Here is a 12,309-nt window from a genome sequence, read left to right on the forward strand (position 1 = left end):
AACTGTGAGTGGTTTTAGGAGGACGCGGTCAGTATGGTACCACTGACATACAAGGCACATACTCTGGTCCGCAACAAAATACGCATATACATGCACCACTAACAGTGGGGCTCAAAATTGAAGGACATGAGTAGTTCACACCAGAATCTGCATCATTTCCATTTGACGGGGAAAAGGTAACGGAAACTTATGTTCCCTCCATCATCAAATGTTTCAAACTAAATGTGACGTCACACATACCGACATCACATTTAGGACTTCCGGTTGCGCACGTAGAAATGGTGGATTGAAAGAAAATTCTCGGCAACGACTCTCATCAGAAAAGTAGTTTAACTACATATAATATAATTGATCGAACGTCAAGGTTTGGTGAGAATGTAGAGAATACATATATAAAGAGATACATCAAGTCTTTTTGAGGTGTGATCTTCAAGGAAATAAAGATGACGACGTGATAAGGTGTAGGGGACCATTGTTTACCTTTCTAGCACCGTGTCGCGGGAGACTAGTCAGGTGCATATTACGGTCTGGACTTGGTAAATTACCAAAAATCAACAACTTTATATATCCGAGACACAGTAGAACCTACTAAATGAGTCTATCCAGGCTCTCGAAATATCTGGACAAAACCGAAGAAGACGTCGAAAGACTGTTAAAAAATAGTCAGTTTTCCCGCCATCTTGTGTTTGTGTCGGACAGCAAATGGAGGCAACTACGTGACCAACAAAAGGGACACGGTGTCCCAGAAATTCACTGGAACATCAAACCAGGAAAAGGTACCAGTTACCTTGTAAATTTCATCTTCGAAAATGTAGACCTGCTTGTAAAAACACACGGTGCTATTCTACTCGCGATCTGGTCCGGGACATGCGATTTAACACGCAAGGTAAGTGGCAAATACATTGACCTAAACCATTCCATCTTGCCTGAGGATATCACAAACCAATACAAAAGGCTACAGTCATTACAAGTGCGATATGGAGACAAAATAAGGATTGTCATTCTAGAGTGCCCCCACTACTCAATAAAATCTTGGAACAGATTTAAAGTACACAGTAACTGCGAACTCTTTAATGACAGTGACCAGACACTGCGTTCCAGAGTAGATCAGCTAAACGAGGGAGTCCGCAATATCAACCAAACCGTATTAGGAACATGTGCACCGAAATTCTCTGAGGACCTGTGTACTTTGCGGAAAAGTAGAAAAGGCAGGACTACAACCAAGGTATCGTACGTTCTACTGAAAGATGGAGTCCACCCTGGACCCACATTGGCCTTATACTGGATGAGGAGGGTGCTACTAACCCTAGTTAAAAATTACTGTACCTGAACCCAACACTTAGAATACATGTGGGATTAAAACCTCATTAACATTATATTCAAATATATTCAAACATATATATATTAAAAATGGATTCAAACATAGGCTATAGTAGCAGCGAGGAGGACAGTTGTCAAAATCTCCAGGTAGGCAAAAGAAGACGAGACGATCACACAGACACGGAACTATTAACCTGTGGTTAATGTGAATAACTTCTAACAACCGAAGCAGGTTTCATTACGTGTGACTGGTGTGGTCTACTATTCTGCCAAGACTGCTCAAAATTGCCCGAGGAAGTTTACAGACACCTCGTAGTCAACAATATCGCGAGTGTAACCTTCAATTGTAAATCATGCAAGCGCATTCAACCCTCGCTAAAAAACATTGATGACTCAATGAAAGCCCTAAACATCTCCAATGAGAAACGTATCAGAGGCATTGATACTAGGATATCAAAACTAGAAACCGACACCACTCGTCGAATAAGCTAGGAGATAAAAAAAAAATCACAGGAGAGTATAGAGGCAAAGATGGAGAATAGTGTAAAGGCCATGGTGGATGCAAGGAACAAGGAATTGGAAGAAAGAAAAAACAAGGCGAACAATATCGTTCTTTTCAATGTTCCGGAACAATCCGATTCTGTCCCACTAACAAACAAGGCGCGAGACGAAAATGTCATCACGAAAATCAGTGAAGCCTTGGAAGTACAGGACCTGGCCATACTGGCACACTTCAGGATGGGCAAAAAGAAACCAGACTTTAAAAGGCCTTTAGTAGCTGTCCTTGGAGAGAAAAAGCAAAGGAAAACATTACTAGAGAAAGCCAGGCTGATTAAGAACAGGATGGAAGGAGTTTTAAAACGGGTTGTGTTAACTAGGGACTTAACTCATGAACAACGGAGGGAGAGGAAAGAAAAGCTAGAGAATAGAGATCAAACTGTAAAGAAAGTGCTGGCTGGACCCCAACATCAAACATCACCACCAACCAGTGGTAAACTTACGCAAGGGGCGAGTGGTCACCTGATGGATGGGGGTTGCGCCGCCACAGGCCCACCCGTCCCCCAAGTAGGTAATCCACATCGCCAAATAACAGACAGCCAAGACACCTACTATCGCAGCAACACGAACCTAGCTCAGGATTGGAACCTCACTCCCAATAGACCAACCAACACAGGATATAGAACTACCAGTGGTAATCCTACGGAGGGGACGAGTGGTTACCTGACGGTTGGGGATTGCTCCGCCTCGGGCCTACCCGTTCCCCAAGTGGGTAACCCACATTGGCAAAAGACTTCCATCCCAGGCCCAAACTTCCACAGAAATAGGAACCATTTTAGCCCACAGGCAGTCTGTGATCTGAACTGCATGACTCCAAATAGACTGACCGGCACAGAATATGGAACAGGTTTCCCACTAAGCCCCATCATCAGGCCTAGTGTACTTACAAATGCTGTACAAGACTGTCAAGACTCGTCAATTTTTGAAAACACCACGCTAATGGACCAGGACAGCACCCTTATCTACAGCAACAGATCAGATATACAACACCACGACAGTGTAACTGAAGAACCCAACTCACCAGAAGTAGAAAGAGCATAGGAAAACAGTTTTACCCTTTTAAACAGAAGTGTCTCATTTTATGAACAGACAGAATCCCTAAACGTATACTACTCCAACGTAGACGTGCTAACCTCAACTAAGAAATTAGAACTATGCGAATACATCAGTACTGAAAACCCGAATATCATCTGCCTCACCGAGATTCAGAGGAGTTGTGATCTACACCAAAAATACCCTGTATGCGGAACTGGTCACAACAGAACAAGATGAACTATGCCAGGAATATGTAACATGCACAGTCAGGCTCAACGGAACCGACAAACTTAAGATATGCTGTGTATATCGGAGCCAAAACAGTTCCACCGAAAACAACAACAAGATAAACCGACTAGTAGCAAAGCTGGATGCCACTAACACTACCCACATACTTCTGCTGGGTGACTTTAACTACAAGGAAATCGACTGGGAAAGGCAAATATCCCTAACCAGTGTGAACAACCCTACCAGTTTATTCCTTGAAAGCATCCGTGACAATTTCCTCTATCAACATATCCAACAACCAACAAGGTATAGGGAAAATCAGATCCCCTCCATATTGGATCTAATATTCACCAACGAAGAGGGAATGGTCCAGGACGTAGACTTCAGGGAAGGACTGGGTAAAAGTGACCATTTGGGAATCCAATTTAAACTCATCTGCTATTCAGATCCTCCTACTGAACATAACAACTTTTCAAAAAAGAACTTTTTCAAAGGTGACTATGAGAGCATTAACCAATCCTTAGGCGATATTGACTGTACTCATCTAGAATCTATTCAAGGAGTAGAAGAAACCTGGAACAACCTTACTGTTTTTCTCCAAAATTGTATTGACAAATTCATACCAGTGAGTAAGGGATGTACCACCAGGAAATTCCGCAACCGAGAACTGAATCTAGAGGCAAAAACGGCCATATCTGCAAAAAGGCGTCATTGGATTAAATATCTCCACTGTAAAACTACTGAGAACTTTGTGAAATACCAGGAAACCAGAAATATCGCAACAAAGGCAGTACGCAAATCTAAATACCACTACGAGGAAGATCTGGCAGCGAAAATCAAAACAAATCCAAAACTTTTCTGGACCCACGTACGATCAAAAACCAAAGTCAAATCAAGCATTGGAGGAATACAAAAACCGAATGGCGAATTTACTATCGACAATAAAGACACAGCCGACACCCTAAACAACTTCTTTGCAAGTGTTTTTGTTAAGGACCAGGATACACCACTACCACCCCTTCCTAGGAGAAACTTTCACGAACCCTTGGTAGATATTGACATTACAGAGGATTCTGTAATAAAGGCGATCAAACGGATTAACCCAACTAAATCACCAGGGCCGGACAATCTCCATCCAAAACTTATCTCCGAAACAGCTGAGGCCTTAAAGAAACCACTACAAATTGTTTTCAAGAAATCCCTGGAAAACTCCCAACTACCAACATCATGGAAAGAGGCAACAGTTACACCAATTTTTAAGAAGGGATCGAAAAAGGACCCCGGCAATTACAGACCTATCAGCTTAACGTCTGTACCATCAAAAATTATGCAACGGCTCATAAGGGACAAAATCCTCACCCACATGAATACAAATAATCTATTCACGCCGCATCAACATGGATTTAGGCCAGGGAAATCGTGCTCCACACAGCTACTCGAATCCTTGGAAGACTGGTATAGTGGACTGGAAGCTGGATACAACATAGATGTAATCTATTTAGACTTCAGTAAAGCTTTCGACAAAATTTCTCATCGCTTTCTTCTACACAAGCTTGAACAGTATGGAATAGGGGGCAAAATTCTAAGTTGGATAAGTGCTTTTCTGGATAACATGGTACAACGAGTAACAATAAGCGGGACTACTTCTAACATAAAGTCTGTCACAAGTGGGGTACCACAAGGAAGTGTTCTTGGACCGATACTGTTTCTAATCTACGTCAACGACATGCCTGATATGTTAAACTGCACAATAAAACTATTCGCAGACGACACTAAACTTTCAGCGAAAATATCATCACTAGAGGACCGGCATAATCTACAAGACAACATTACCAGCATGTGTGAGTGGACCCAAACTTGGCTAATGCAACTGAACACAACAAAATGTAAGCACCTGGAAATAGGACGAAGTCAAGGAGACCACGAATACAGACTAACCAAAGATGGAACCGAGACAACGATAACAAGAGTGGAATCCGAGAAGGACCTAGGTGTTCACATAGACAACCAACTAAAATTCAGTACCAATGCAAACTCAGCAGCAGCAAAATCAAACAGGATGCTTGGCATAGTTTTTAGGACCTTTACGTATATGAGCCCGGAAATGTTCCTAACCTTATACAAGACCATTATTCGGCCTCATCTGGAATATGCAACGCCAGTCTCGTCACCAATACTTATTCGTTACAAAACCATCATTGAAAATGTCCTAAGACGTGCAACCAAAAGGGTACCAACTTTTAAAAATCTACCCTATGAGGAGCGACTTAGGCTACTTGGATTACCGACCTTGGAATATAGAAGGGAACGTGCCGACCTAATTCAAACATACAAAATTCTAAATAAAATCGATGTCCTAGACAAAGAAAAACTATTCACGGAAACAGGGAGAACTTTAACCAGGGGGCACTCCAGGAAACTCTACAAAAGACCATTTAGACTGTACAAATATGGTCAATTCTTCAGCAATAGAGTGGTGAATCTGTGGAACTCTTTAACAGACGAGGTAGTAAATTCCCCAACTCTCAACGCCTTTAAGACTCGTCTCAACAACCACTGGAAGCAACACCCGGCCAAGTTCAAACCATCTTTTTATTAGACACTGTGTGACATTCAGATGTGAACAGTTATTTTAACCATACTTTTAACTATATAGGAGAGGAACTTTACTGGGAGTTACGTAACTCCATATCAAACTTACTACGCGTTAATGAAATAACATTTGTAAATAGCAACCAGAAGTCAATAGTACGCGAAAGTACGTTATACTATTAAGTAGAGAAGAAGATACATCTATACAAGCCCCGGCTTACCATTGATGTCATCTGAGCGAAACTGAGCGAAACTGAGACAAGGGTGAAAAGGATGACCAGGAGTTACATGCGCGGTGTTTGAGTTAGCCCAGGGAGGACAACAGAACAAGTATTGAAACACAGTGGGTGTCCTTCAGATCCATTTCGTCAATGATGGTGTAATCTGTGAGTATGGCCGTTCCTTATCCCGTCTACCGGAACCAAACTGGAAAAATAGACTTAAAATACATGTCGAAGTCGTTTTATCTTCTGAGTCGCTGGTAGTTTAATATATCAAATGCGAAAGAACGCGTTCGCAGGGGCCAGAAAACTGTTTGAGTGAAGCCCTCCACGAGGTTATGGCGGGAAATTCAGCCAAGGACGGAGAACTGCCATTACATTTTACAGAAGCCTGGCCACTGTCGCTCAACTGTCGCGGAGCAATCAGATAGCGCTGTAGCCCACTCGGGTGGGGTACTCAACGGCACAGCTAAGCAGACTAGAGCACCCCAAAAATGACTAGACTGGTGTAAGGGTGACTAGGCAATAGTTTCATGGTAGATAAATCACACGGCATTGCTGTGTTCTTAGGTTTAGTAATAAGAGCAAGGACACTAAAACTCCCTGTGTAATTGTGTGACCCATGTAAATGAGATCACATTGTACAGTTGGGAGACATCTTTTAATTAGAAGCTCTATTCAAGTCTGCCAACAATACATAGGTTCAGAAAGAGACGGTTCTCTGCCTCTCAGGCAGCCTCCGAGCCTCTAGAGATAGAGTGGTTTTCTGCTCAACCGTCTCCGGAAACTGTGAGGGATTGGCCCCTTGAGCGGTTATCTGAGGGATGGGCTTGTGTTATCAACAACCTGTCACAGTCAGCATACAAGTAGAGGGCATTCTTCCACTTTCGAAACTTCAGACATATTATCCACAACTATACATGTCGGAGTACCTAGCAAGGGCACGGTATGCCTATGGCCAACCCATAAAGTTTAAATTTTTAATGGTCCTGTACCTTGGAGGAGGGCACAGTTAAGTTAGGCCCATCAACAGAATTAGATCTTTGAAATATGGGCCTGAAATTCCACTACTTGGCAAGGTGAAACTGTGTTCCTACTAGGGGTCCCCTATGCTTAAGGGGTGACCAACAGAGAACAATAAAACGGGGAAGAGTGTGAAGAATTTTGGGGAGAGTTATCTCCCTTAGACCACTAACCGCGCGACAACATTGATGCGACATCTCGGCTTGGTTTCTCTACATCCTTACATCAACCTGCACACACGCGAGTGATTTTCCTACGTATATTCTAATAGATTTTTGGACCTGAGAGTATTTCTCAACTACATGTTGTGACGGTGTGTGACAACACATACCAAATTCACGACAATATGCATTTTTATTATACCATACCAGGGATACCTTTCAAATAAAAGTCATTTTTGTGTTGTAGAGAACAGATGCTGCTGTAACTTTCACTATTGTTTTTTTTTACCAGGTCCTGGTTTCGAAACCTTGTCTGGCTATTGCATTTTTTAATTCTCGTTACTTTTTACCGAACACATATATATACGCACGGAAGGTGGTATATATATTGTATACACTAATATATTGTGTGTCATTAGAATTAAAGACGACGTTTAAGGAGGGAGGAATGTATCGGAGATATTTAGTATACATTTTCGAGGTCCTGGGTTCGGATCCCGATCAGGCTTCTGCATGTTGTCTTCTCGGTTACAGTATGCAAAAGATTACTGTTACAAATGACGTTTTTATTCCATGTTCATACATTGTTGCTGACCTAGACACTGTTTGAGTGTGTTTTTTTTATAATTTCCTTGTGTTCAGTCGTTTTGGCTTATTTCATCGTAATCCTTGGTTCTCGGAAATTCTTTAAAAATAATTGAGATTTGAATGTTTTGTTCTAACAACACAGATTGTTTGTTGTTGTTTTCTTTTTCTTTTTTTCTTTCTGTTAGTTATTGGCATCATTTTTTAAAATGTTTTTAGTCACCCCTGGGGAAACCCCAGTGGGGACTATTAATTTCGGTTTTAGCCCCAGATTTTGACCTCTGTTGGTTTTCGCTAAAAATGCTTTCTTGTGTTTGCTTCTGTCGAAATATACCAGGCGCTAATTACAAGCTCTTGGATAACTCGGATATCGATTTCCTTTTTAAACAGGAATAGCATAAAACCTAAAGGCGCTCCAAATTTCACACGGGAATAACATATAACCTAAAGATGTTCCGAGTATGAATCAGGCACATTTGAGGTTCCCTAAGGGGTAGACTGTGTATAATAAATTGCTATTGATTGGTTTAGATATTTTATGTCTGACCAACAACTACCGTTAATATTCGCGTTATAGTGTGCACTTAAAAAAAATGTGCCAAGAAAGGGGGTGTACATGATATTCGATAACAATCCAAAACCCGTCCTTGGTCGCGACCATTTAGGATATTCGGAAATGTTTTGAAATATGCTCGCAGCAATAAACTGCTAAATTTCGTTGAATAACCCCTGATTGCATTGCCAATTTAACTATTACAAAAAGTTTAAGTCATATCATACGATAGAATCGGATAAATATTGTAAATATTGTACATTTTACTGTCGACCACTTGTTAGAAGAGTCTATGACTCAATGTGTTATCAACTGAAATAAAGTCATTTATTATTATTATTATTATTAGACTATAAATAAACTCGAGTAAAGCAGGCCCAACTTTTCAGGACGTTACATTGTGAATTGATAAATACCACGTTAGGGGAAATATAACGAAGCACTACATCGTAATTAGCACTCTGTGGTTAAAATGTCGTTCTTGGGTAAAATCATGCTGAACTATTCAATCTTGACAGTAGGAATGTGTCAAAATGACATGGATAAAATGGCGAAGTTCGCAAGTTTGTGTACCGCAAAGAGTCAAGGACGCGTAATACTATTAACCGGCAGTAATTAATATGACATTCATGCGAATTGAACCGATAATGATGAAAGTTAGAGTTTGAAAAATAAATATTAACGGGCTCAATACAGCAAAATACATTCCGATCTTTTCTTTTCAAAGGAGAATTGCTGAAATCAAAATTGTTTGGCGTTTTTCATGTCTCGCGATTTTGGCCGTTGGCGGTCCTCATCGGACCTGTTTGAGTGACTGCTTTTATGCGTTCGTTCACACTCTGCCGATATCTATAACCGATTCAGTCGGATTTGCAGAAAATTACTTTTATGTCATTTTGACATATTTAAGGACTTATTGTTTTTACTCCGATTCTTCTTATTAATATAATTCTTTCTTCTTCTTTCTTCTTCTTCCGCTTTCCGCCGTAAATGTTTTCGACACTTTTCTCAGAAACTGTAAGTCGGATCTTCACCAAACTTTGAGGGATTATTACCTAATAGCCTCTAGATGTGCAAACACCTTTTTGTTTTTCCGATTACAATCCAAGATGGCCTCCATAGCCTCTGATTGGCTAAAACATTTTGAGTCATAACTTATTTTTTATTTGGCGCATCAAATAAAATTTACGATAAAATGCAAGTCGAATAAAAAAAATGACATTGTCAACAAAATGGACGCTTTGAATTTTGAAATTTTTGGGACTGATTTTTTTAAAAGATTTTCGCTAAAGATAGCCAATGTCACCTATCCTACTTTACATGTTTTATAGATAAAAATATGTAGGTGTATAAAGGCATTGCGATCATTTTCTGATGCATCTTTGGGACTATGGGGTAGATATTGCTCGATTTTGATAATAAAAAAAATGTTTTTTCCGATTACAATCCAAGATGGCCTCCATAGCCTCTGATTGGCTAAAACATTTTGAGCCATAACTTATTTTTTATTTGGCGCATCAAAATAAAATTTACGATAAAATGCAAGTCGAATAAAAAAAATGACATTGTCAACAAAATGGACGCTTTGAATTTTGAAATTTTTGGGACTGATTTTTTTAAAAGATTTTCGCTAAAGATAGCCAATGTCACCTATCCTACTTTACATGTTTTATAGATAAAAATATGTAGGTGAATAAAGGCATTGCGATCATTTTCTGATGCATCTTTGGGACTATGGGGTAGATATTGTTCGATTTTGATAATAAAAAAAAAAATGGTATATAGGGGTATTAGACTGCGAATTCAACCGCGTAAGTTTCGTTACCATAACAAGCTCATAGTAACCACAAGTAGGCTCTTGATTGGTCGAAATTTATATATTGTTTGATTTTGATGAAAATTGGTATATAGGGGTATTAGGGGACTGCAAAGTCAACTGCATTTAGGTTTCATTGCCATACCAACAACATGGAAGATTCAGATTGGTCAAAATTCAGATATTGTTCGATTTCACTCAAATTTAGTATGAAGGTGTTCTATGCCACTGTGAACATTTTCTGATGTATCTTTGCGACTATGGGGGCAGTTTGGGGGACTTCTGTAATGGTCCCCCATTACAATTAGTACTTGTTCTATATATTTTTTGCAAATAAAAGATTAAAAGTTTTCTATTTTTATTTTCTTATACTATTTCATTCTATTTAAACGTCTTCATCACCTTCGCTGTCTGTATCTCACTGTTTTCTGCCATCGTCACTTTCGTCCATTACAGATTATAATGAAATTGTCGTATATAATATTCATGTCATCTGTGTGATAAAACACATAAAACATGTAACCAAGGGACCATGCAGTCTTGGTAAATTTGATTTTATTAACATATCATAATTACAATATGAACAAAATAATTGCTTATATTTCAAAAAATATTGCATGTTTGATTTATTATGAAAATTTCTCGATTGGATACCGCATTTAATCAAAGGATTGCTAACAACTGATTTCAGAACGCTGCGATACAAAAGTACAATGAACAGCCAGCATGATTGAAAATATCGGTATATAAATGCTCCTATCTTAAACTATTTTGGTATATAATGGCGTAGTCTTTGGCGCCAAATAATGACGTCACGCTTGACGACAAGGCAGTGCACTAGTTTGAATGTTTCTGCTGTACGATATTATTTGCATGCATATATATTAACTGAGTAAGAAAAATAATAATAAAACAAAGATGTACTAAAACAACTACTTATTCTACCTTCAGCCACATGTATTCACGGCAAAAGAAGTTCTGCGGCTTGCGGGATGGTCACTCAGAGTTGGATTACATGCCCTAGTAATCACTTTACCGCTAGGCGGAGTCAAACTAAACAACAAACTGTTGAGAAGCGCCTAACAATAAAAATTGCAACAGCATAAACAACGTATTTACTTTAGGAATAAAGATTATTTGTATGTGGCTTATATCAATTGCTGTCCTTGCATGTAGGACGTAAGAATAGTACCTGCTGTCCCGATTGTATGATCGTAAGAGGCGACTAAATTTGGGATCTTATCTTTTCTATTTCTTCTTCCTAATGTCTCTCTTGACAATGCCTCACTTTTGGCCTTTAGTTGAGGCTTTGGGTTCTGTCCCCTGGCCGAGACATACCAGAGTCTGTAAAAATGGTAGTTTCTACTCCTGCTTAACGCTCAGCAATTTAGGAGTGGGACAACTAGCTGGTTCGCCCGTGTCAGTATAATGTGACCAGTATAACCAAACAAAACTATGAAAATTGCACTTGTCATCGAAATAAAGTAATTTAGTAGTAATTCCACGAATGCAGCACGCATGGAGGCGCGAGATATTTCCCGCTGGCACACATTTCCGAAGTTGTAGCGTACATGGATACACACGGGTGTTACCGTAAGAGAGCTCTCGGCATATTTACATTTAAAATTGGATAAAAAGTCACTGGCTTAGATGGTGAATGCCCTGTGACCAGCTGGTAGCCTGTCCAGCATGGTCTTAAAGCCCTCTAATGATGATACTGATGTTAGATCTGGAGGGAGCTTGTTCCACTGCCTGGTAGTCCGGGGGTAAACAGTGTCTGTATGCGTCTTTGGATGCTACAAATTCCCGAAAGGTGGGGTCAACGCCTATGGAGATTTAACATTAGTGTCGGCCCCCGCTTGGAAATTAAAAACAAGATAACTGCAAAAAGGTATGGGTATAGGAAGCTTAAACAAGGAACCGTTAGTTTCAGAATTCATTTTAGGATAAATGGGACCTCATTGATTTACACCTGGGTGGGTGTTAAAGGTGCGGTAACACAATTCCTCCTAGAGCATTTAAATAAAATAATTACTATTAAATTATATCATCATTGTGTGCAACATATTTCTACTTTCATTTTGATACCGAATATGACACTATTTCAAGAAAGAATTGTTCTTTTTATTGAAGATTTAAGCAGAAAAGTATTTGAAATTTCATTACTAATGAGAAAATTTCTATTTTCGACACGTTAATTTACATAGTTCTAAAACC

Source organism: Mizuhopecten yessoensis, unplaced genomic scaffold, assembly GCF_002113885.1.
Source record: "Mizuhopecten yessoensis strain PY_sf001 unplaced genomic scaffold, ASM211388v2 scaffold8393, whole genome shotgun sequence".
In the NCBI taxonomy this organism is placed as follows: domain Eukaryota; kingdom Metazoa; phylum Mollusca; class Bivalvia; order Pectinida; family Pectinidae; genus Mizuhopecten; species Mizuhopecten yessoensis.